This window comes from Balaenoptera ricei, chromosome 16 (assembly GCF_028023285.1).
Source record: "Balaenoptera ricei isolate mBalRic1 chromosome 16, mBalRic1.hap2, whole genome shotgun sequence".
Classification (NCBI taxonomy): Eukaryota; Metazoa; Chordata; class Mammalia; order Artiodactyla; family Balaenopteridae; genus Balaenoptera; species Balaenoptera ricei.
In genome coordinates this window covers 4,269,683-4,291,574 of record NC_082654.1, presented here as the reverse complement: position 1 = coordinate 4,291,574, position 21,892 = coordinate 4,269,683, and the positions used below count along the sequence as shown (strand labels likewise).

Below are 21,892 nucleotides of genomic sequence, written 5' to 3'. Positions count from 1 at the left end.
CAGAAAATTAGAGCTTGGCCATTCTTCTCTGTGATCTACAGTTTAACAGCCACTAATTTTCATAAGCAGAGAGAGTAATTAAGAAGTTGATGAATCAGAGGCAATGCTGTGCTTGTTTTGTGAAGGAGGACGGAATGCTGGCCCCATCACTCGGTACTATTCCTCTGCTGTGAATGGTATTCACTCTGACTCCTTCTGGAAGGACATTCAAATACTCTCCCTTCTGCACACGCCCTGGAGGGGCAAAAATAGCCTGTGCCAGCAATGTCAGCACTGCTGACACTCTTTCTTCTCCTGAGTGGAAATGATGAAAAAAGAAGAGAATAAAGTAGCTAAGAATAAGGGAAATAGAAGTGTAGGAAGAACCATAGGTATCAAAATCCAGCCGGCATCGTTTTTTCCAGTTATCTAAAAAATGATTAGGGATTGGATGCTACAACTTGCTTTAGGATTGAATCTGGCAAATTAAGCTTTGATTTACAGCAGCTGCCTCTAACGTGACTTGTGCTCCTAAACTTGGTTGGGGTTAGGGCAATCCAGAAACCCAGGGTGCCTTGCCACTCTGGTGCTGACCCCTGGGAAAGGCACGGAGCCAGGAACTCCTCGGGAGATGTCCCTGTGTCCCGTCTACTGAGAGCAGCAAAAGCACGTGGTCCAGGCTTTCTCCAGGCATTAGTCATCCCTTCTCTGGGAAGGACCCTGGCCCAGAGCTGGCCTGGGAGCGGACAGTGTTTTATTACCTCTCCGGCTTCTGGTTGCCCGCCAGGAGCTGAACCAGAAGTGCCAAAATGCTGTAAGAAATCAGATCATGGAGAGTGGCTGCTTGCACGGTGTTTCCAGCTGTGGGCTCCGCAGCAAATCTCTTTGTACATTTTGTAAGAAAACATGTTCTCGAGAGGTTTCCATTTCAAGCTGGCAGCGTTAAGAAGTCAGGAGAGCCGGAGTCAAACTTTCCAAGGAATGTCTGAGCTTGGATCCCATTCTGCACTTAGTCCGGGCTCCAACTTCTGGGGCCTCAGGTTTGGAGCCGCTGTTGCTGGCTGATAATGGACCGTATTTCACATGCCCGAGGGTAGGAACAGAAGCGTGCAGCTCCCATAACACCTTCATTGGCTTCAACGGGTGTGTCGCACTTGTGGGGGATGATTTATGGGAGCCTGGTTAGGGAAGAGATGAAGAACATCATTTAGACACAGATTTGTTCTTTCTTCTGGAAAAGTAGCATCTTTTCATGCAGAAAATGGTAGCAGGAGTCCTGTTTAGCGTATCCAATTTAAGTCATCGCTGTGCTCTCAAGCTGTTTCTCCCAAATTATTGTGATGATATTTTTTCCTCCTGACGGTTCCAATTCTGACTTTTGGACTGGATGGCCAAAATCTTTCTTATTTTCCTCGTTTCCCTGCATTTTGCTGATGGTAGATTGACATTGACACTGTACAGAAAAAGGCAGCAAATGGCAGCGAAGGCAGCTTGGCTGAAAGAGAAATGGGACCTCTCCTTGTCCAATCAACCGTTGAAATGGCCCTTTGGCCAGAATGGTGGTGGAAACCTACATATGTTTTTATTATTGCGCTAGTGTGAGAACTGCAAGTTTTTCTAAGTGATTGGATATAGGAAGTACCAAGCTTGCTACATTTAACATTTTTGTCAAGAGAATGTCTTCATCCATGAAAGCAAATATTTTCATATGGATGGAGGCTTGTACTGATGAGATCTTTCCATAAGGCAGTGTAGTATACTAGATTATAAACTTCCCCAACATTAAAATATAGCACTGTGGGAGGGACATTAACTCTTTTAGGCCACTTACACATTTCCCAAAGTGCCCATCATAAATCCAGGAAATTGCATTGTCATTGTTACATTCAGGAATAATTTTGCTCCAGTACGTTTCCGCAGCACCCACAATTCTATTTTAGGGAGTAAAGATGTTTAACTTATGTCAGGAGAGTCTGCTGATTGGTTCTGTTTTGCACCAGTGTTATTTTAAATCAATGGCTGCTGCTGGAAAATCAGATAATTTCTCAGAAGACTTGCATGGAAACATATTCTACAGTTGTTTCTGTCTGAGGTGAGAGCTTTCAATTTGAATCATTGTTCCAAAATGGATGAATGCCGTGTGTGATATCAGTTAATGTACATCAGACGTGTGGGGAAACTGAACTGAAGATGAAAATAAGGCTGCCAAACGAGTTACTTCCAATGAAAGCTTAATCCCAGGTAGTAATGGGAAGCTGGAATTAAGGGGCAGAGATAAATACCCTGAAGAATTACTGAACCATGCATTCTCCCAGCCCCGAAGGCACAAAAGAGGCAGAGCTGCCCAGGATCTGGGCCACGACCAGCATGGGGAAGACTGGCTGAGCCTGCGACAGTAAAGGATTTGGGCAGCATGTAAGCGGATTCAGGTTTATAAAACGCCCCCGACAGGCAGGTGGAGGGAAGGACGTGTAATCACATACCCTTCCTCAGTGTTCAGACTTCTCCAGAAACTGGAATTCTGAAACATGTCTTCTGAGTTTATAGATCAAAAGCCCATGGATTCCACCTGGAACGTTGCCCCAGAAAACTAGTTATCAGTGAAGAAACAAGCATATGTTGTCTTAAGAGATGACATTCTCTTTTTCCACCACCATCAGGAAGAGTCTTGAGATCTGTGCAGTCTGAGACTCGGCCCCCTCGTGATTGGCGTGGAATGTACTTGGTGCAATAGTCACCCTCCCTGATGTGCCAGGATGACTTAATTTGTTTCCAAGAACCAAAGGATGAAAGTTTACTACTTTTATGGGAAACATTTCAATTAAAAGGGAGTAGATTTCAAGTCCCAGGAAAGAAATGATTTGAAGATTTTGTCAAACCTGGGTGGAAATTGGTGGTCCTTTCCCCTCAGCCTAACCGGGCAGCACATCTCATCAGATGTGTGTCTGGGAAGCAGGCGGTGGGACAGGACACACCTTTCAACAGGCACGAAACAGAGGAGCAATTAGGTGTGACTGAGCCTCAGCAGGTAACAGCCAGAGGAGGAATAAGATGGGAGCAGACTTGGAGGCAATGCGTGGCTTGAATCAGAGCTGCAAATAATGAGGAAGCATCCTGTCTCAAGAATTGCCACCACTTCTTATGAAAGGTAGACACTGACAGCTTCACAAAGGCCACTGCGAGGGAATGAGCGTCTAGAATCTGAGCAACGAACATGGAGGCTCCAATCAAATTGTCAGGTCCTGAGCTTCAGACCGCACGAGGAGGGAAGAAAGCCAGGAGTCTGGGTCAGGAGGCCTCCGCTCTCTTCCTCTGCCCCGCCTTCTGGAAGCGCATTCAGCTCCCCGGCGCAGGGGAAGCAAGACACCAGTCATGCCCCTCCCTTTGACTCTGTCCCATGAACCTCACCCTTTTTTGTCTGTTTCTTATATGAGTTGATTTTTATGAATACAACGTGATTTTCCCATTATTTTAGTTTCTTCAGGGCAAGGGAATCTCATCAAAAGATTCACAACGAATGAGTATAATATGTTAGTAAAGGGGTAGTGAGAGTGATAATCGCTCCAAACTTTTGAGACATACGTATTCCAAAAATGAAAAGCCAGTGCAATTAAATATTTTGTCTGTATCGTAAGTACTGAAAGGAACACACGTGTACATGGAATTTATCATGAATAATTCATGGATTCCTGGGATCACTCTGAAGTCCCTTTCTAATCTTAAGTTAGAACAAAGAATACGTTGACCACTGCTGTTGGTCACAAATTCCGGGTGTTACTAATAGAAAATGCTGTCTAATAGGATAATACTGGTCTCTCTTCCTTGCTGAGATGGAGGATGTAAAGTATGTTACATCATTGCATTGACGTCTCTGGTAGGACTGAATGCTGCTTGCTTTGAGAAAACCATCTCTCCGTAAATGGAGGAGAGAATGTTTGGGGAGAGAGAAGAAGGAGGCGTCTGGTCTGAGCCTGGCCCTCAGTGCTCCCGAGATTTTAGTGTTCCCAGTAGTTGACTTTTACTTTGAATCAGTATGAAGTCTTGAAGCTTTGTCTTGACAATGGAACTTTTTCTCTGCCCTGGATGCCTTCCTGTTTTTTTTTTTTTTCTTTTAAAAATTTTTTTGTTATTTTGGACTTTGGGATTCCCACCCCCGCTTCATGCCTGGGGATCCTAAAACCACACCCTCTAGATTTCCGAAAGTGTATTCTTTTGTTTGAGATTTTATAGTGTCAGAGGCTCGGATGCAACATCGGCCTTAGCTTCTCAGAGAAGGATCATCTTGACGTAATGGACTGTGCTTTGTAAAGTCCTTCTTACCTTTCCTACATCTGTTTATGTCAAACTCCTGAGAATGACAAATGCAAGAAAACTCAAAAATCTCTTTGATCACCTATGTCCTAAACTGAAATTCCCTCTGTGGTTATTATGCTGTTGAAAGAATAGACCTGTAGAGAAGGAGAATGAGCTTCCACACCACCAGCGATTTTCAGATTGCCTTCTGTGAACTATAAGACTCTGTGAAGGGCTTGAGATGGCCGGTATTGGGGTGGGTGGGGGGGGGGAGGAAGTATGCACACAACCTGGGGGGCCCCACCTGCGTGCGCCTCAGTCACGGCCACTCCACCATCCATGTTATGTGTAAGAATTTCAATATTTTATTTGGAGAAAACGGGGGTGATAGCTAAAGGTACAGGGTTTCTTTTTGAAGTGATGAAAATATTCTAGAATGGACTGTGCTAGTGGTTGCACATATTTGTGACTATACTAAAAACCACTGAATTTTACACTTTAAGTGGGTGAATTATGTGGTATGTATCTCAATGAAGTTGTTTAAAAAAAAAAACTGAACTATTAAGTTAGAAAACCCACTTGCTTAGAACCATCTGTTCATTTCAAAGCCTGAACAAAGTGAAACATAAAATTCCAGTGTTTTCTCAAAGTGTGGTGTTTCCACCCTCCCTCACAATTAACCATGGCTCCTGGTCTTCCTCCCTTTGAATCTGAACCTACTCTGCCACTTGCTTTTGACCAACAGGATGCAGTGGAGGAGATGTTGCATGACCTCCAAACTGAAACCTTCCAGCTGCCAGCTGGGCTTCTTGGATGCTCTTAGGACATGCACCTCTGGGAACCCAGCCATCATGTTATGAAGTTCAAGCTACATGGACAGGCCATGTGTGTGCTCTGTTCAACAGCCCCAGGTGAGCTGCTGGCCCATGGCCAGCATTTACTGCCACCAAATAAATGCACCATTCTGTGGTTTATGTTTTCACTTTCTTGATAGTGTCTTTTGGAGAAACAATGTTTTTAATATTTGATAAAATTCAATATATCTATTTTTTTCTTTTGTTACCCATGCTTTGAGTGTCATATCTAAGAGACCATTGCATAGTGCAAGGTCATGCAGATTTACAGCTATGCTTTTCTCTAGGAGTTTTATAGTTTTAGCTCTTACATTTAGGTCTTGTGTCCATTTTGAATTAAATTTTGTATATAGTATGAAGTTGATTCCAACTTGATTCTTTGCCTGTTGATATCTAGTTGTCCCAGCACCATTTGCCGAAAAGACTATTCTTTTCCCATTGAATTGTCTCAGCACCCTTGTCAAAAATCAATTAACCATAAATGTATGGGTTTTATTATGGACTCTCAATTCATGGTCTGTCGTTATGACAGTACCATACTGTTTTGATTACTGTTTTGTAGTAAGTTTTGAAATCAGGAAATGTGAGTCCTCCAACTTTTGTTCTTCTATTTCAAGATATTTTGGCTAATCTGGGTCCTATATGAATTTGAGTATCAGATGATCAATTTTTGCAAAAAATCCCAGCTAGAATTTTGATAGGAATTGCATTGAGTCTGTACATCAATTTGGGGAGTATTGCCATCTTAACAATAGTGTCTCAATCCATGAACATGGGATGTCTTTCATTTATTTATAGCTTATTTAATTTCTTTCAATGATGTTTTATGGCTTCAGTGTACAAGTCTAGCACTACTTTTGTTAAGTTTATTCGTAAGTAGTTTATTCTTTTGTACTTTTAAAATTCTTTTCTGATACTATTGTAAATAGAATTGTTTTCTTAATTTCATTTTTGACTTCATTTCATTTTTGACTTCTTCATTGCTAGTGCATAGAAATATAACTGACTTGAATATTGTTGCTGTATTCTGGCTGAATTTGCTTATTAGATCTAATAGGTTTTTAAAAAATTCCTGAGGATTTTCTGTATACAAGATTATATCATCTGCAAATACAGTCTTACTTTTCTATCTATTTTCTTCTTTAAAATTTATTGAGACTTTCTTATGGTCTTTTCTTTCTTTTTTCTTTTTCTTTGAATTTGTCTATTGTTTTTCTACTCTCTATTTTGTTTATTTCTGCTCTAATGTTTATTATTTTATTCCTTATGTTTGCTCTGGCTTTAATTTGCTCTTCTTTTTCTAGTTTCTTAGGTTGGAAAGCTAGGTTATTGATTTGAGAGTTTTCTTCTTTTTGAATATAGGTATTCATAGCTATAAATTTCCCTTCAAGCAATGCTTTAGTTGTACCTCAAAAGTTTTAGTATGTTGTGTTTTTATTTTTATTACTTCAAAGTATTTTTAAATCTCTTTAGTCATTTCTTCTTTGATGCATTAGTCATTTAGGAATGTATTGTTTAATTTCTATATATTTGTGAAATTCTCCAATTCTCTTCTGTTATCATGCATTTCATTCCATTATATAATTTTAATAATTTAAAATTTATTGAGACTTTCTACATGGTCTAACATATAGTCTGCCCTGAAGAGTGTTATATGTGCACTCAAGAAGAATATGTATTTTGCTGTCGTGTGGCGTGTTCTGTAGATGTCTCCTAGGCCTAGTTGTTTCACACTGTTGTTCAAGTGTTTTATTTACTTCTGTGTTTGTTTTCTATCTAGTTGCCTTATTCATTATTGAAAGAGGTATACCAAAGACTCCAACTTTATTGTTGATTTGTCTATTTCTTTCTTGGAGTCTGTCACTTTTTGCTTCACATGCTTTTGGTCTCTGTTTAGGTGTATATATGTTTATCATTATATATTCTTGATATATTGACACTTTAATCATTATAAAATGTTATTCTTTGTCTCTAGTAACGTTTTCTTTTGTCTTAAAGTCTATTTGTATGGTATTAGTACAGACACTTCAACTCTTTTGTTTACTATTTTTGTGGTACATGGTTTTCATCCTTTACTTTCAGCTTATTTGTGTCTTTGAATCTAAAGTATGTCTCTTGTGGATAGCACGTAATTTGATCATTTTTTTAATCCTTTCTGCCAATATCTGCCTTTTAATTGGAGATTTTAATCCATTCACATGTAATACAACTACTGATAAAGTATGATTTATGTCTGCCATTTTGGTATTTGTTTCCTATGTTTTATGTTTTTATTGTTCCTCTATTCCTCCATTATTGCTTTCTTCTGTATTAAATAGATATTTTCTAGTGTGCCATTTAAATTCCTTTATTGTTTCTTTTACCATATTTTCTGAGTTATTTTCTTAATGGTTGTCCTAGGGGTTAAAGCTAACATTTTAATTTACAACAACTAACTTCATATTAATACCAAATAATTTCAACATTATACATCTGAAAGAGTAGAAAATATTTGTAGAAAGACACTTTTGTGGGAAGGTTTACCAAAAGCTTATACTTGCAAACTATGGAGTTTTCATATAGAATTATTTTATTTGCACTTAAACATATGTATTAAAAGAGGATAGTTTGGTTATATGTCTCCATGTGTTAAATTATTTGGGGAATTATTTGCTCATGCATTAATTCAGTTAACATTTGTTGAGATTCTAATATGTTCCAGGTATTCTTGATGCTGACTTGAAAAACTGAATTGGATTGATTAAACTGAAATAAAGTTGGGATTAGATGACTTCTTCCCAAATGACTTGCAAGAAAAAAAGATGATGATTTGACAGAAACTTCTAAAAATATCTGTGTTAGTGTTGTCTAAACTCATGTACTCTCTGTTTCTTCCTACAACTAGAAAACTATATCATAATAAGATGGGTATCCTAAGTTAATTATTAAAAATAAAATTGGGTAGGAGTCCTTTTCTTGTGCCTTGAAACAACGGACCAGTTTAACAAAGCAAATACAGCTTTAATTTACACCACCTGTATGTAAATAAAATTTGCATATATAAATGTTCTTTGAAATACAGAAGCAACCACGGGTGTCATATCCTCTTATCCCTTATTTGGGGTGAGAGGCAGTAAGCATGCAGACTCAAGTCAGATGCTCTGCCTACCTACCAGATGTAAGATTTTGAGTAGGCTATTTATCATGTTGCCTCAGTAGCTTGTCAATTTCTACAAAGAAGCCAGCTGGCTTTCTTTCAATAGGGATTAACTTGAACTTCTAGATCAACCTGGGAAATATTGCCATTATAACAATATTAAGTTTTCTGATTTATGAAGAAGGGATGTATTCCATTTATTTAGGATAGAGAAGAACTCCGTCAACCTCATAAATATCACCTACTATACACTCACAACTAACATCATTTTTAAAGGTGAAAGTCTGAATGCTTTCCCCTCTAAGATCAGAAATAAGGCAAGAATATCCACTCTTGCCACTTCTATTTAATATTGTACTAGAGATTCTGGCCATGACAATTAGGCAAGAAAAAGAAATAAAAGGCCTCCAGATTGGAAAAGAGTAAGTAAAATTATCTCTACTCACTGGTGATGTGATCTTGCATATACAGTCCTAAGGAATCCACTAAAAAACTGTTAGAACTAATAAATTCAGCAAGGTTTTAGGATAAAAGATTTATATATAAAAATCAATTGCATTTCTATACACTTACAATGAACAATCCAAAAATGAAATTAAGAAAACAATTCCATTTACAACAGCATCAGAAATAATTTGGAATAAATTTAACTGGAGAAGTGCAAACCTTATATTCTGAAAACTATAAAACTATTGAAAGAAAAGTTTTAATTTTGATGAAGTCCAATTCATCATACTTTGCTTATTATTCAGGATTTTTCCTATTTATTAAATATTTGCCTACCCCAAAGTCACAAAGACTTTCTCCTATTTTTTAAAAACTATTTCTTTTCTTTATTATTTCTTTATTATTTTATTTATTTATTTTTTTGGCTGCATTGGGTCTTCATTGCTGCACGCGGGCTTTCTCTAGTTGTGGCGAGCAGGGGCTACTCTTCGTTGTGGTGTACGGGCTTCTCATTGTGGTGGCTTCTCTTGTTGCAGAGCACGGGCTCTAGGGTGCGCGGGCTTCAGTAGTTGTGGCACGCGGGCTCAGTAGTTGTGGCTCGTGGGCTCTAGAGTGCAGGCTCAGTAGTTGTGGTGCATGGGCTTAGTTGCTCTGCGGCATGTGGGATCTTCCCGGACCAGGGCTTGAACCCATGTCCCCTGCATTGGCAGGTGGATTCTTAACCACTGTACCACCAGGGAAGTCCCTCTCCTATTTTTTAATAGAAACTTTATAGTTTTAGTTTTACGTATAGGTCTATAATCAATTTTGAGTTAATTTTTCTATACAATGTAATGTAAGGATGGAGGTTCATTTCTCTCATGTGGATAGCCATTAAATTGCCTTGATGACCTTTGTCAAATATTCATTGATCAAGTATGTTTAGGACAATTTCTAAACTCTGTAATCTTTTTGACTGATCTATGTCTATTCCTACACCAATACCACACTGTCTTGTTTACTGTTGCTGGGTATTAAGTCTTGAAATCAGAAGTGTGAGTTTTTTTACATTTGATTCTTTTCTAATTTGTTTTGGCTATTCTCTGCTCTTTACATTTCCATTTAACTTTGAGCATCTGTTTGTTAATTTCTGCAAACTATTCTACTAAGATTTTGATTGGATTTGTGTTATGTCTATAGATCAACCTGGGGAGAATTAGCCTATTCATTTGTTTTGCTATTAGGATAATGTTGACCTCATTACAATTGCTACTGCTTTTCTATTTTCAGAAGAGTATGTATGGAACTGGTATTATTCCTTGCTTAAATATCTGATAGAATTCACCAGTGAAGAGATTTAGGTCTGTAATTTTATCAAAAGGTTTTTTACTAAAAATCTATCTATTCTTTCTTGAGTGAACATTGGAAGTTTGTGTCTTTCAAGGAATTTGTCCATTTCATCTTAAGTTGACAAATTTATTGACATAAAGTTTTATATTATTCTTTTATTATTCTTTTAATATCTTTATAGTATGTAATGATGTAACCTCTCATTCCTGTTTCTTCTGTCTGTCTCTTTTTTTCTGATCAATCTGGCTGAAGATCAATCAATTTTATTGATGTTCTCAAAGGATCTGCTTTTGGTTTAATGAATTTTCCTCCCTTTTCCCATCTCACTGATTTCTGTCCTGATCTTTGTTATTTCTTTTCTTCTGATTATTTTGGTTTAAATTCGTTCTCCTTTTTATATTTTCTTAAGGTGGAAGTTGAGGTCATTAAGTTAGAGATTTCTTCATTCCTAATATAGGCATTTAATGCTATAAATTTCTCCCTAAGTACTGCTTTAGTAGCATCCCACAAAATTTAATATGTTAGCTCTTTATTTTTACTCAATTCAAAGGAATTTTTAAATTCCATTTCGATTTGTTGTTTGATACGTGGAGCATTTACAGGTGTGTTATTTAGTTTCCAAATAGTTTGTGATTTTACAGATTTATTTCTGTTATTGATTTCTAATTTAATTCTATTGTGCTCTAAGAAAATCCTATGGTTATGACTTTAATACTTTTAAGTTTATTGAGTCTTGTTTGGTGTCACAGTATATGGACTATCATGTTAAGTGTTCCTGTCCACTAGAACAAATGTGTAAACAGCTGTTCCTGGGTGGAGTGTTTTATACATGTCAATAGGTCAAGTAGGTTGATTTGGTGGCTCAAATCTTCTAGATCTCTACTAATCTTCTGTTTGTTCTATCAATTATTTAGAGAGGGATATGGAAATCCCTCACTGTTACTTGGATTTTGTTTATTTCTCCTTGAATTTCTGTCAGTGTTTCCTTTATGCATTTTGAAGCTCTGTTGTTAGGTGCATAAATGTTTAGGGTTCTTATTTCCTCCTGATGAACTGGCTCTTTATCCTTTATGATCATCTTTATCTATGGTACTATTGCTTTTTCTGAAGTCCATTTGGTCTGATTTTCATATGGATATTCCCGCTTTCATTATATTAGTGTTAGCATAATATCTGTTTTTCCATCCTTTTACTTTTAACAAATTTGTGTCATATTTAACTTCGGTTTTTTGAAGGCAGAATATGGTTAAGCCTTTTTTTAAAGAAAACATTATCTTACACCTCTGTCTTTTACATGGAGTTTTTAGAAGATTTATATTTAATGTTGTTACTGTATGATTAGGTTTAAATAGATCATCTTGCCTTTTGTTTCTTTTTTGTCCTGTCTGTTCTCTTTTCCCTTTTTCTTTTGGGTTTATTAAATCTCTCTGTCTCTCTCTCTCTCTCAACATATATATATGTTGATGTATTAGTTATAATTGTTTGCTTTGTTATTTTACTAGTTGCTTTAGTGTACATATTTAATTTACCTTGATTTACCTTCAAATGATACATCACTTCACATATAATACAAAAACCTTACAACAGTATTCTCACATTTCTCCTTTCTTATCCTTTGTGCCACTGTCACACAATTTAGTTTCACATGTGTTATAAACTCCACAAGACATTGTCATTATTTTTGTTGATGCAGTCAATTATCTTTTAAATAACTTTATATAATGAGAAAAAATCTTGTGTATTTACCTATGTAGTTACTATTTCTGATGTTGTTGATTACTTTCGGAAGATTATTTCCATCCAGCATCATTTTCCTCCTGCCTGAAAGACTTTGTTTAACATTTTAGTCAGGTCTATTTTCTGAAAAAAAGTCTTATTTTTACCTTCATTAAAAAATATTTTTGCTTAGTGTGGAATTTTAGGTTAACTTTTTTTTAAGAAGTGCTTTAAAGTAGTTGTTCCACTGTATTTTCACTTGCATGGTTTCCAATGAGATCTCCATTGTCATCGTTATATTTGATTATCTGCATCTAATGTGCTTTTGAAAAATCTATTCTCTTTAGAAATTTTTTTCCACCAGTTTGATTATAGTGTGCCTCAGTGTAGTTTTCCTCACATTTCTTGTGCTTGGAGTTCATTGAGCTACTTGGGTCTATAGGTTTATAGCTTTCATCAAATTTGAATACTTTTTTCAAATATTTTTCTGTGTAACCTCTTCTCTCCTTTCCTTTGGAGACTCCAATTATACGTGTTATACCACCTGAAGTTGTTTCAGAGCTCACTGAGGTTCCATTTATTTTTAACATTCTTCCCTTTCCATCCCCACTCTGTATTTAATTTTGGATAATTTCTATTGCTATGTCAGGTTCACTAATGTTTTCTTCTGCATTGTTTAATCTGCCATTAATCCCATCCAGTTCATCTCACACATTGTAATTTGCATCTTGATTTGAATATTTTGAAAAATCTTTTATGTCTCAACTTTTTGAACATATGGAATACAGTTACAATATGTGTTTAATAACTTAGTCTGTTAATTTTAACATCTGTGTCAGTTTTGGGTCAGTATAGATTGATTTTCCTCCCCATCATGGCTTGTATTGTTCTGCTTCTTTGCATGCATGGTTATTTTTAAGTGTATGCCAGACATTGTGCATTTTTACCTAGTTAGGGGCTGGATATTTTTGTATTTCTATAAATATTATTGAGCTTTGTTCGAAGATGCAGGTAAGTTACTTGAAAACATTTTGATCCTTTCATGTCTTGCTATTAAACTTTAAAAAATAAACCAGAGCAGTGTTTCATGAAGATCTAATTGTTCCTTACCCCTGAGGCAAAACTTTCTGATGAATCTACCCAATGACTTGTGAATTATAAGGTTTTCTAGTCTGATTAAAGGAGCAGGTATTACTCCTGGCCCTGTATGATTGCAGGGCATCTTTCCCTCTAATTCTTGTAGTGTCTTTTTCTTTCCTTCAGCCTCAAACAGCCTCCTCACATGCACACAATACTCAGTACTCTACTGGACTCTCTCTCTGCACAGTTTTCTCCTCTCTGACACCATGTGCTAAGAAGTTTACCGTCTTCGTGTCCCTGGACTCTCAGCTTCGTCTTCTTAGTGCAGCAAACCTACCAGGCCTCCACCTGAGTTTCCCTTCCTGGAGATTGTCTCAAGATAAAGAGCCGCAGCAACTGCATGGTTCACATCATTTGTCTCCTATCCCTCATGGAACACTGTCCTTTATGGCCTGACGTCTAGTCTTGAAAACTATTTTTCATACATTTTGTTTGATTTTCTGTTGTTTCTGCATGAAGGCAAGTCAGGTCCTTGTTATTCCATCTTGGCTGGAAGTGGAAGTCATATCTTTAAAAAATTTTATGGATAACTGATTTTGGGGGGAGTATTCAGGTATAATTTTATTTTTCATATTTATCTAGACTCCAGCTAATTGATTAAACTGTTTTGTTAATCACAGTATATTTTCTAATGGCTTTTAAAAATTTTGTAAGGGATTTTCATCTACATAATGACTTTATTTCACCACCCCTTTCTGATAAATATACATCTAATTCTTCCCTTTTATTGCATTTGCATGGCCTGGAACTCCAGAGCAATGATAATTAATAAGGTTGATAATAAGCATTAGAACTTGGTTCCTAGCGTTAATGAGAAGAACCCTAGCATTTCACAAATAAGCGTAATGTTTAATGGTGGTTTCAGGTTACCATTTTCTATCATATTAAGCAAGAATGTTTTTGTAATGTGTGATGTTTTTATAAATCAGAATTTTTCATAGATAATATTTTAGGGTATATTAAACTGATTATTTGTGATGAACTCTATGAACTCTCCCCCTTACTTTCTTGAACAAAACTGCCTAAATCATAATATTCTATTCCTTTAATCTATTAGTGAATTTTATTCCCTAGTGTTTTTAAAAAACATTATTAGCATTTGTGGTTATAAGTATGCTACTGATTCATAATTTAAAAAAATTTGCTTTTTAATTTCTCTTCTAATATCCTGAAAATAAGGTAGGAAAAGTGTAAAATAAGTGGTTATTGTTCACTTGTCTTTGCTTTAGCATTAGATTCTTATATATCATATACTTGCTATTATACATCTTCTCAATCTAAATGATTTTGCTTCCTTTAAGTTTGAAATAGGAAGTTATGATTTCTTTATGGTATGTTTATTATTTGAGATTTCCTAAGTAAAAAAAATAACTAATTCAAACAGCTTGTTGGCTATTTTAACTTTTTATGCAAGTCAAGAAAAAAATGGAAGAATAGTCTCTTTGTTTTCTCTAGTAGGCCATTTCACTATCCTATTTAGAAAAGTTAAAAAAAAAAAGTGCATTTGTTCATGTCAGTTCTCTGTGGACATCAAATTTACTGAAAATGCAGGGTAGAATTGACTTTAATTATCAGCTATTTTGAAAGCAAGTGTATAGTAACTGCTAACTGGCATGTTGGCGGGAACTCAGCTGGTTGTTTCCATGTAGGTTATTTGACCTAATTAAGATGGCTGTGAGCAATGGAGATGGAAATTGCTCTTATTATATGTGGACTGAGCCCAGAGTGCTGGTCAAGATTCCATTGACTCCTAGGGACTCTGCCACCAGCACATAAAGATATATGTGATGTCATAAAAATCATCCAGTGAGAGCAATGGAAGTCAATTCAACCCAATGAAATCTGGAGATTTTTCTTTTGTTTTTGTTATTTGCAAATATATAAAAAAGCACTTTCCATATTCCTTCTATACTTCCCAAAGTATTTTGATTGGTGAGTTGTAACAAAAGTTGCTATGGATTAAGAAAATAATTCTTTCTTTTTTGCTAATTTTTTTTTTTTGAAATTTGGAGTTGTGGGTTTTGTAGATTATGCGGTGCCCTATTGTCTGTAGAATTTCCATAACCTTAAAATGGAAGTTTTCTGAGAAACACTGGAAGGGACTTTGAATGCCTCCCCTGCATTTAGACCTTAGGAAGGAAAGCATGAGAAAACTGGGAGATCACTCTGCCTACATGGCCTTGTGACTTTCATAAAACAAAAACAGACTTTCTTAAAAATAACATATGCATACATACATTAATCTCACCTTCTACTTATAAGCTCCTAAATTCACTGTAGAAGGCAAAAGTTAAATTAAAAGGGAAAAGCATTTCCACGTACAATTGGAACAGAATTGTTTGGCTGTTAACAACTTCAATTGTTATTAGAAGAATTAATAACATTTCTCTAGTTCACATTTGCACACTGGTTTCCACTGGTTTCCACACAGAGATGTGAATAAAAGGTTATTTGACCAAAGAGCTGTATGCAGCAAACACACCACCACTTCTGTACAGATGTCTTTGTGAGGGTGTGTGAGGCTGACCTCTTCAAGCTGTGAGTTGCATGTTCTGCGATTTATCTGCTTGTGGCCTGTTTGATTAGTAAATGTGACCTGACTGGGGTTCTGAATACGAAGGGCCAGAGCATCATGAGCTTAGGAGGTGCTGTGATGTCGGGAAGGTACTGGTTTTCCTTTCTCCCAATACCAAGGGTAAAAGTCCTGGTGAATGTGTCCAGAACATTATAAAGAGGTGGAATATAGGTGTCAGCTTCAAGCCAACTTTTAATATGGAGGAGTCTACGGGTTCCATCAGTTAATGAATACTACTTGTAATACTACGCCGACCCAAGCAGAGATTTTTCTCCTGGGCCCCTACTCCAGTCCATGCACTAAGCTATGGGGATACCAAGATGGTGGGCCAGGGGGAGACAGACATGAAGACAAACCAGAACAGCAACTGTGATGGTGGTGCCATGGAGGGCCAGGGGAGGATGGGGAGTAATTACGCCTCCATGGCCCATTCAGCAATGAAGCTCTCTATGGAGACCCTGATTTGATTCCATTTGGGAGGGTGATTTTTGAGATGTGGTCTCCTGGCTTCCAGGGAATTAGGTCTGACTTTTAACTCATTTCACCTAACTCACAGTGGTTTTATGGGAATTAATTAGGTAAAGGGCTCCTTAGGGGTAGAGCCAAAGCAAAAACATGTTCTTTGCTTTCTCTTAAATAATTCGAAGAAGAACATATGACAGACTGGCTGGTTTATCTCTTCAAATTGTAAGGCCAAAGACTAGATAAAATAGTTTGCTTTGTGAAAAAATAAAAAAACACATTTCAGGACCATCCAGTTTTCCAGGGCTGTTTACTGTGGCAGTCCTTTATCACCTTTCCACTGGGATTGATGGGTTAATGATGAACAGGGTAGTTAAGCCCATTTCCCAAGCTACAAACTTCAGAAAACAGTTTACAAGGCAATTAACTCTGGAGCCACTGATTTCAGCCAGAAAGTCCATATTCCCTGAGAAGGCTCATTGTCCTGGAAAGTCTGTTGAGTCTGAGACTTGACTGTGAATGAGGGGAGAGACGTTCTTTGTTTCCTTTTTTTTTTCTTTTTTTAAATTATTTTTTAAAATTTTATTTAATTTATTTATTTTTGGCTGCATTGGGTCTTCATTGCTGCGCACAGGCTTTCTCTAGTTATGGCAAGCGAGGGCTACTCTTCTTTGTGGTGTGCGAGCTTCTCATCGCAGTGGCTTCTCTTTTTTTTTTTTTTTTTAAATTTCCACCACCACCTCCCCTTCCTAGCTCTTTTTTTTTTTTTTCTTAATTAATTAATTAATTTATTTTTGGCTGTGTTGGGTCTTCGTTTCTGTGCGAGGGCTTTCTCTAGCTGCGGCAAGCGGGGGCCACTCTTCATCGCGGTGCGTGGGCCTCTCACTGTCGCGGCCTCTCTTGTTGGGAGCACAGCCTCCAGACGTGCAGGCTCAGTAGCTGTGGCTCACGGGCCCAGTTGCTCCACGGCATGTGGGATCTTCCCAGACCAGGGCTCGAACCCGCATCCCCTGCATTGGCAGGCAGATTCTCAACCACTGCACCACCAGGGAAGCTCCAGTGGCTTCTCTTGTTGGGGAGCATGGGCTCTAGGCACACGGGCTTCAGTAATTGTGGCTCATGGGCTCCAGAGCGCAGGCTCAGTAGTTGTGGCGCACGGGCTTAGTTGTTCCTTGGCATGTGGGATCTTCCCGGACCAGGGCTTGAACCTGTGCCCCTTGCATTGGTAGGTGGATTCTTAACCACCGCGCCACCAGGGAAGCCCCTGTTCCCTTCTTTTTGATTCAGTTTACAAGCACCTCCTGAGCACCTCTCATGTCAGGCATTGTCCAGGCACAGCGTGTCCTGTGGTCAGTGAGCATGGTTATGTGGCTTGCAAGGTGATGAGATACTCAGACAGTGAGCAGGCAACTCCAATATGGCGGGTTAGGTCTTGTGTTGGGAGTGAACACTTGGCTCTTTGGAAGCAAAGATTCCCAGGCTGCTCTGGAGTCTCAGAGAGTGATTCCCAGAGGAGGAGTTATTTAAGCGGAAACCTCGCAGCTAAGGCCCTGCCGCCCCTGAGAAGGCAGTGCCTGTCTGGGGAGCTGACACCGTATACAGCTGGGGAAGGAATAGAATATGAGGAGGTGAAGCGGTGAGAGAGAAGTCTGGGGCAGATGGCGGCTGGGCAGGGCACCCTGGGCTCTGATGACCCCACAGAGGAGTTTGATCTTCTGTCAGAGTCACAGGAGACAGTTTTCAGGGAAGTGACCAGGTCAAACTTATGTCTAGCAAGAGAACTCTGTCTGCAGTGGAGAGGAGGGAGCTGGCCTGGAGGTGAAGAGACCAGAGGGGAAGTTGACACAGTGGCTCAGGCCGGAGGTGATGGGGATCTAACCCAAGGTGGGGCAGCAAAACCGAGAGAGCAAGAGGCATAAAATGCCCTGGCAGCTGCTGTGCGGTGAGGGACGTGGGGATCGGAAATGACGCCCAGGTCTTGGTGGACGGCGGGTCCTGTTGCTGGGATGGGAAGACAGAAACCGGAGCAGCTACCAGGGAAGGAGTGATGATTTCAGCTCTGGACATGCTGAATTTAAGGGGTTCATGGAACCACTCAACACAGGGAGGTGGATGGTGTTGTGTGTTGAATTGTTTCCCCCCAGATGATATGTTCAAATCCTAATCCCTGGTGCCTCTATGATCCTATTTGCAAATCGGGTCTTTGCAGATGCAAGCAAGTTAAAATGAGATCCTACTGGGTTGGGGGTGGGGTAATCTAGTGACGGGTGTCTTTACAAGAGAAAAGAGAGGGGCACCTGGACACAGAGACCCAGAGACAAGGGGGGATACCAGGTGATCCCAGAGGCAGAGATTGGAGAGATGTCAAGTGTTGTCAGCAGCAGCCAGAAGCTGCGAGAGAAGGAACCAAGCTTACCAACACCCTGATTTCTTACTTGAAGCCTTCAGGACTGTGAGACAAGTTTCATTGTTTTCAGCCATCCAGTCTGTGGTCCTTTGTTACAGCAGCTCCAGGACGCTAATACCGGTGGATACAAGGAACTGGGGAGAGAAATCTGAGGTGGAGATACAGGTCTGAGAGTCATCAGCAGAGGTGCTGGTGAGACCTTGGGGGCTGTGTGGGGAGAACAGGGTAAGAAACCCTGATGGCACCTGCCAGAGGGACCACCACTTCCCTCTGCAGAGGGGAAACTTCTCGCAGGGCCAGGTGATTTCTGCAATTAACTAAGAGTGGAGGTGCTGCTCTAGGATAGCCCTTCATACAATCTAATGTGTGTGCAGGTCACCTGGGGATCCTGCTGAAACGCAGACACAAGCTTGGTGTGTCCCGGGTGGGGCCTGAGATTCTGCATTTCCTACACCTCCCAGCTGGTGCCTGGACAGGCTCGGAGAAGCAAGGCCTCAAAGGGCTGGTCCAGTTACGAAGAGACCAAGCTGGAGAAGCCAGAGAAGTCCCACCAGGACAGCCCTGTCTTGAAGCCAAAGGAGAAGGCACAGCAAGAATGTGGAGGGAGCGGGAGAGCGAGGGCTCGGCAGTGTCCCTGAGCGTGGCAGGCAGGTTGTCAGCGCTCAGGGGACGAGAGACGGGCCAGACTTCACAGGTTGCCTGGGCTCTCTCGCTCTGAAAGAAGCTTGGCTGAGAAGGCCGGAGAGGCATGTTGTGCAGCCTAGAAACAGCCAGAGAAGCCGGAGTGAAAAAGCCATGTGGCCACAGGTCCAGGACACCTTAGATGGAGGAACACAATCGACACCGAGGCATTTGGTGAAGCTCAGGGCGAAGAGCCAAGGAGGAGGGGAGATGGCTTCCCAAGACGGCTGGAAGCGCAGCTCCGTAGACTGGGTGACCGCACCTGCGTACGCTGGGGAGGAGGGACCTGGAGACTTGGGGACACACATGGGGTGACCAACGAGGTGAAGTCTTAGGAGGACACAGAGGAAAATGATGGGCTCCCCCTGCTCCTGGAGAAGCAGGTGGACACAGGGTCAAAGATTCAGGAGCAGAAAAAGATCCCAGGTGAGAGTTGGGGTGAGCCCCACTCTGGTCTTTTCCTCACTTGCAACCCTTTTGTGTCTAAAGTAGCAGATGGCTTGGGCTCAGGGGTCAGGCAACCTGGGGCCAGGCCTAATTCTGACCCTGGGGAAGCAATTCAGGGCCAAGAGGATCCGGCCCTAGCCTCATGCATTGCTCCCCCCTCCTCTCCATCTCCTGTGCCCTCGCCAACCCGACGCCTACAATAATCGCACTGTTCGTGCTGTTGCATTTAGACACTTCAGGCGTGGGCTGTGCAGAGAAACGGCAGGCTTCCTGAGGGCAGGGTCCTCAGTCAGGGCTCAGACCAAGTGTCTGATAAATGTCGGCAGGAGGGGGTGAGTAAATCTGTCGGGGTTGTGGGCGTGAGGCGGGAACAGCTCAGGCACGTGTGTTCAGGTAGTTTGCGCTGCAATACGGGAAGGTTGGCCACATCTCAAATACACAGTTTAGATCCAGAGCCGGGGCCCATTTCAAACTTTTATGGCTGGAATTAACCCACCTGAACTGGGAGACCATGCAGGAAATCAGTGCAGAGTGAGTTTTGTTCCGATCACAAGCTATTCCCATTGCATGTACCTCCCAGGCGTCCCTGTGATTTTCCTGCCTGGCCAAGACTGCGCCCAGCTGACAGAAGGAAAGGTGTTTTGATAGCACATGTGCCACTGAGCCTTCCAACGCCCGTGCTGGGCTGAAACCTGCTCAGGGCCACGGGCGGAGAGGCCCACGGCTGTGGGCCATGCCGGGGGTGGGGGGTGGGTACTCTCCAGTTGGAACTGTGGAATAATAACTCCTGGACAGAAATGGCCCGGGTCCCAAACACATGGTTTATGGCCGAAATGGAAAAGCTCCCGAGCGCCATCAATGACACTCTCACTGCCTATAAAGTCATGTGGGTTCTCTTCCAGAAAAAAATAAGGCTGCTGCCACTTCCCCCCCCAGCCATAAATGATTCAAATGTCAAAGTCGCCTGTGCCTTATGCTATGAGGACGTATTAACTTATCAAAGGAGTGGACGCGTTATAGGCAGCTTGCCATCCACCCCAACTCCATATTTATGTTTGAAATCTCAGGATATGTTACCTGCGCCCGCCACCTTCCCTTCCTCCGCGGGAGATTTATGATGCGGCCAGCCGGCAGAAGAGGGACAAAGAAGTAAATATAGTAATATGACAGATTTATCTGGATGTGTTTTATGTGCTTGCGATCTTGTATGCTTTATGTGTTTCTCCGTATCTGGGTTCTGTCATTCTTTTCCTGCTTTTTCACCCCTTTTCAATAGCAAGTTCAGGAAGTTCTTGAGTGGGAGGGCATGGCAAAGGGTGGAAGAAAACCAAGCTGTTCCTAAGCTGTTTGGTCGATTGTGACACTTTTCTTTCTCTCTCTTTCTCTTTATTTTTTTCCCCTTTATTTACCCTGCTATTTAGTAATTTTCTTTCGGGTTGACACCTGGCTCCGGGCAGCATTTCTGTAGCAGTAATGAGTCATTTCTTTTTCTCTGTGCTCAGTAATTGTTGTCTTCAGGACGCAGGAGTCTTGATTTGTCCCATTCCTGCGTGCTATTCGCTTTTCTCCTGATTTTCCTAGGAAAAGTGCATGGGTCCGTCCTCTTCTTCACCAACGGCTGAATTGGAGGCCACCCTTGGTGTATGTATCCCTGGAGCAAAGCCATGGGTGGGCGGCACCTGACGCTCACATCAGACAAGCAGGCAGGCGGGGGTGGTGGAGGGCAGGGAAGGGGTCAGCAGGGATAGGAGCCCTTGATGTGGAAAGATTGATCTGCGGATGTAAGGGGCCATAGCCCTGGTGAAATTCTTTGCCCACATGGGAACCAGAGGACCGGAGAAGCGCCAGTGCGGAGAACCGCTTTGGTGACCTGGAGGCTGCGTGTCCCGTGGCCTGAGAAGCAGGCGGCGTCCAGCGCTTACGGAAAATTATAGCAGGAGATAAGCGGGCGCTGGCTCGTCTCAAGGTGACAGGTGTCAAAGAGCATCATTTGCGACTCACTTTACGTGACCCAGACACACTGGCTGACAAGATGCTCAGAGAGTCTGCAGCAACGTTGCAAAGTCACTTGGCGTCCAAATCCCAGGAGAGCACAGCGTTTTCATTACCTTAAGCAAAATAGGCTTAAAAAAAAAGAGACAACACAGCTCCTTTGCAGGGGATCTATGAAAATGACTGGAAATCTGGGTTTTATTTTAGTATTTTCCCAGGAGGAGTGGCCTATGGCCCATTTTGGTAGGATGCAATTCTTTGGAAGACCCCCTACTTGGAAAACTTATGGGTGGAGGGAGGTAGACCACAGAGACCCCCAGGCTGGCGCTCAGCCCTGTGCCTGTGATGGGAAGGTGCCAGCCAGGGCCTCAGGTAGGGCCTGACCCCATTGCAGAGGCCGAGCCACGGCAAGCTCTCGGGCCCGCTGGGGCCCG

At 40.9% G+C, this 21,892-nt stretch overlaps 1 long non-coding RNA gene across 1 annotated transcript in view; it reads left to right on the top strand.

Annotated features, from left to right (window-relative positions):
• The window catches only part of LOC132350887 (uncharacterized), a 184,573-nt gene extending 171,315 nt beyond the window's left edge, over positions 1–13,258 (top strand). Inside the window, exons 3-4 of the long non-coding RNA XR_009498036.1 lie at positions 5,018–5,183; positions 13,082–13,258. This is a non-coding gene — a long non-coding RNA (uncharacterized LOC132350887). The remainder of the gene's footprint in view (positions 1–5,017; positions 5,184–13,081) is intronic.
• Positions 13,259–21,892: the final 8,634 nt, after the last annotated feature.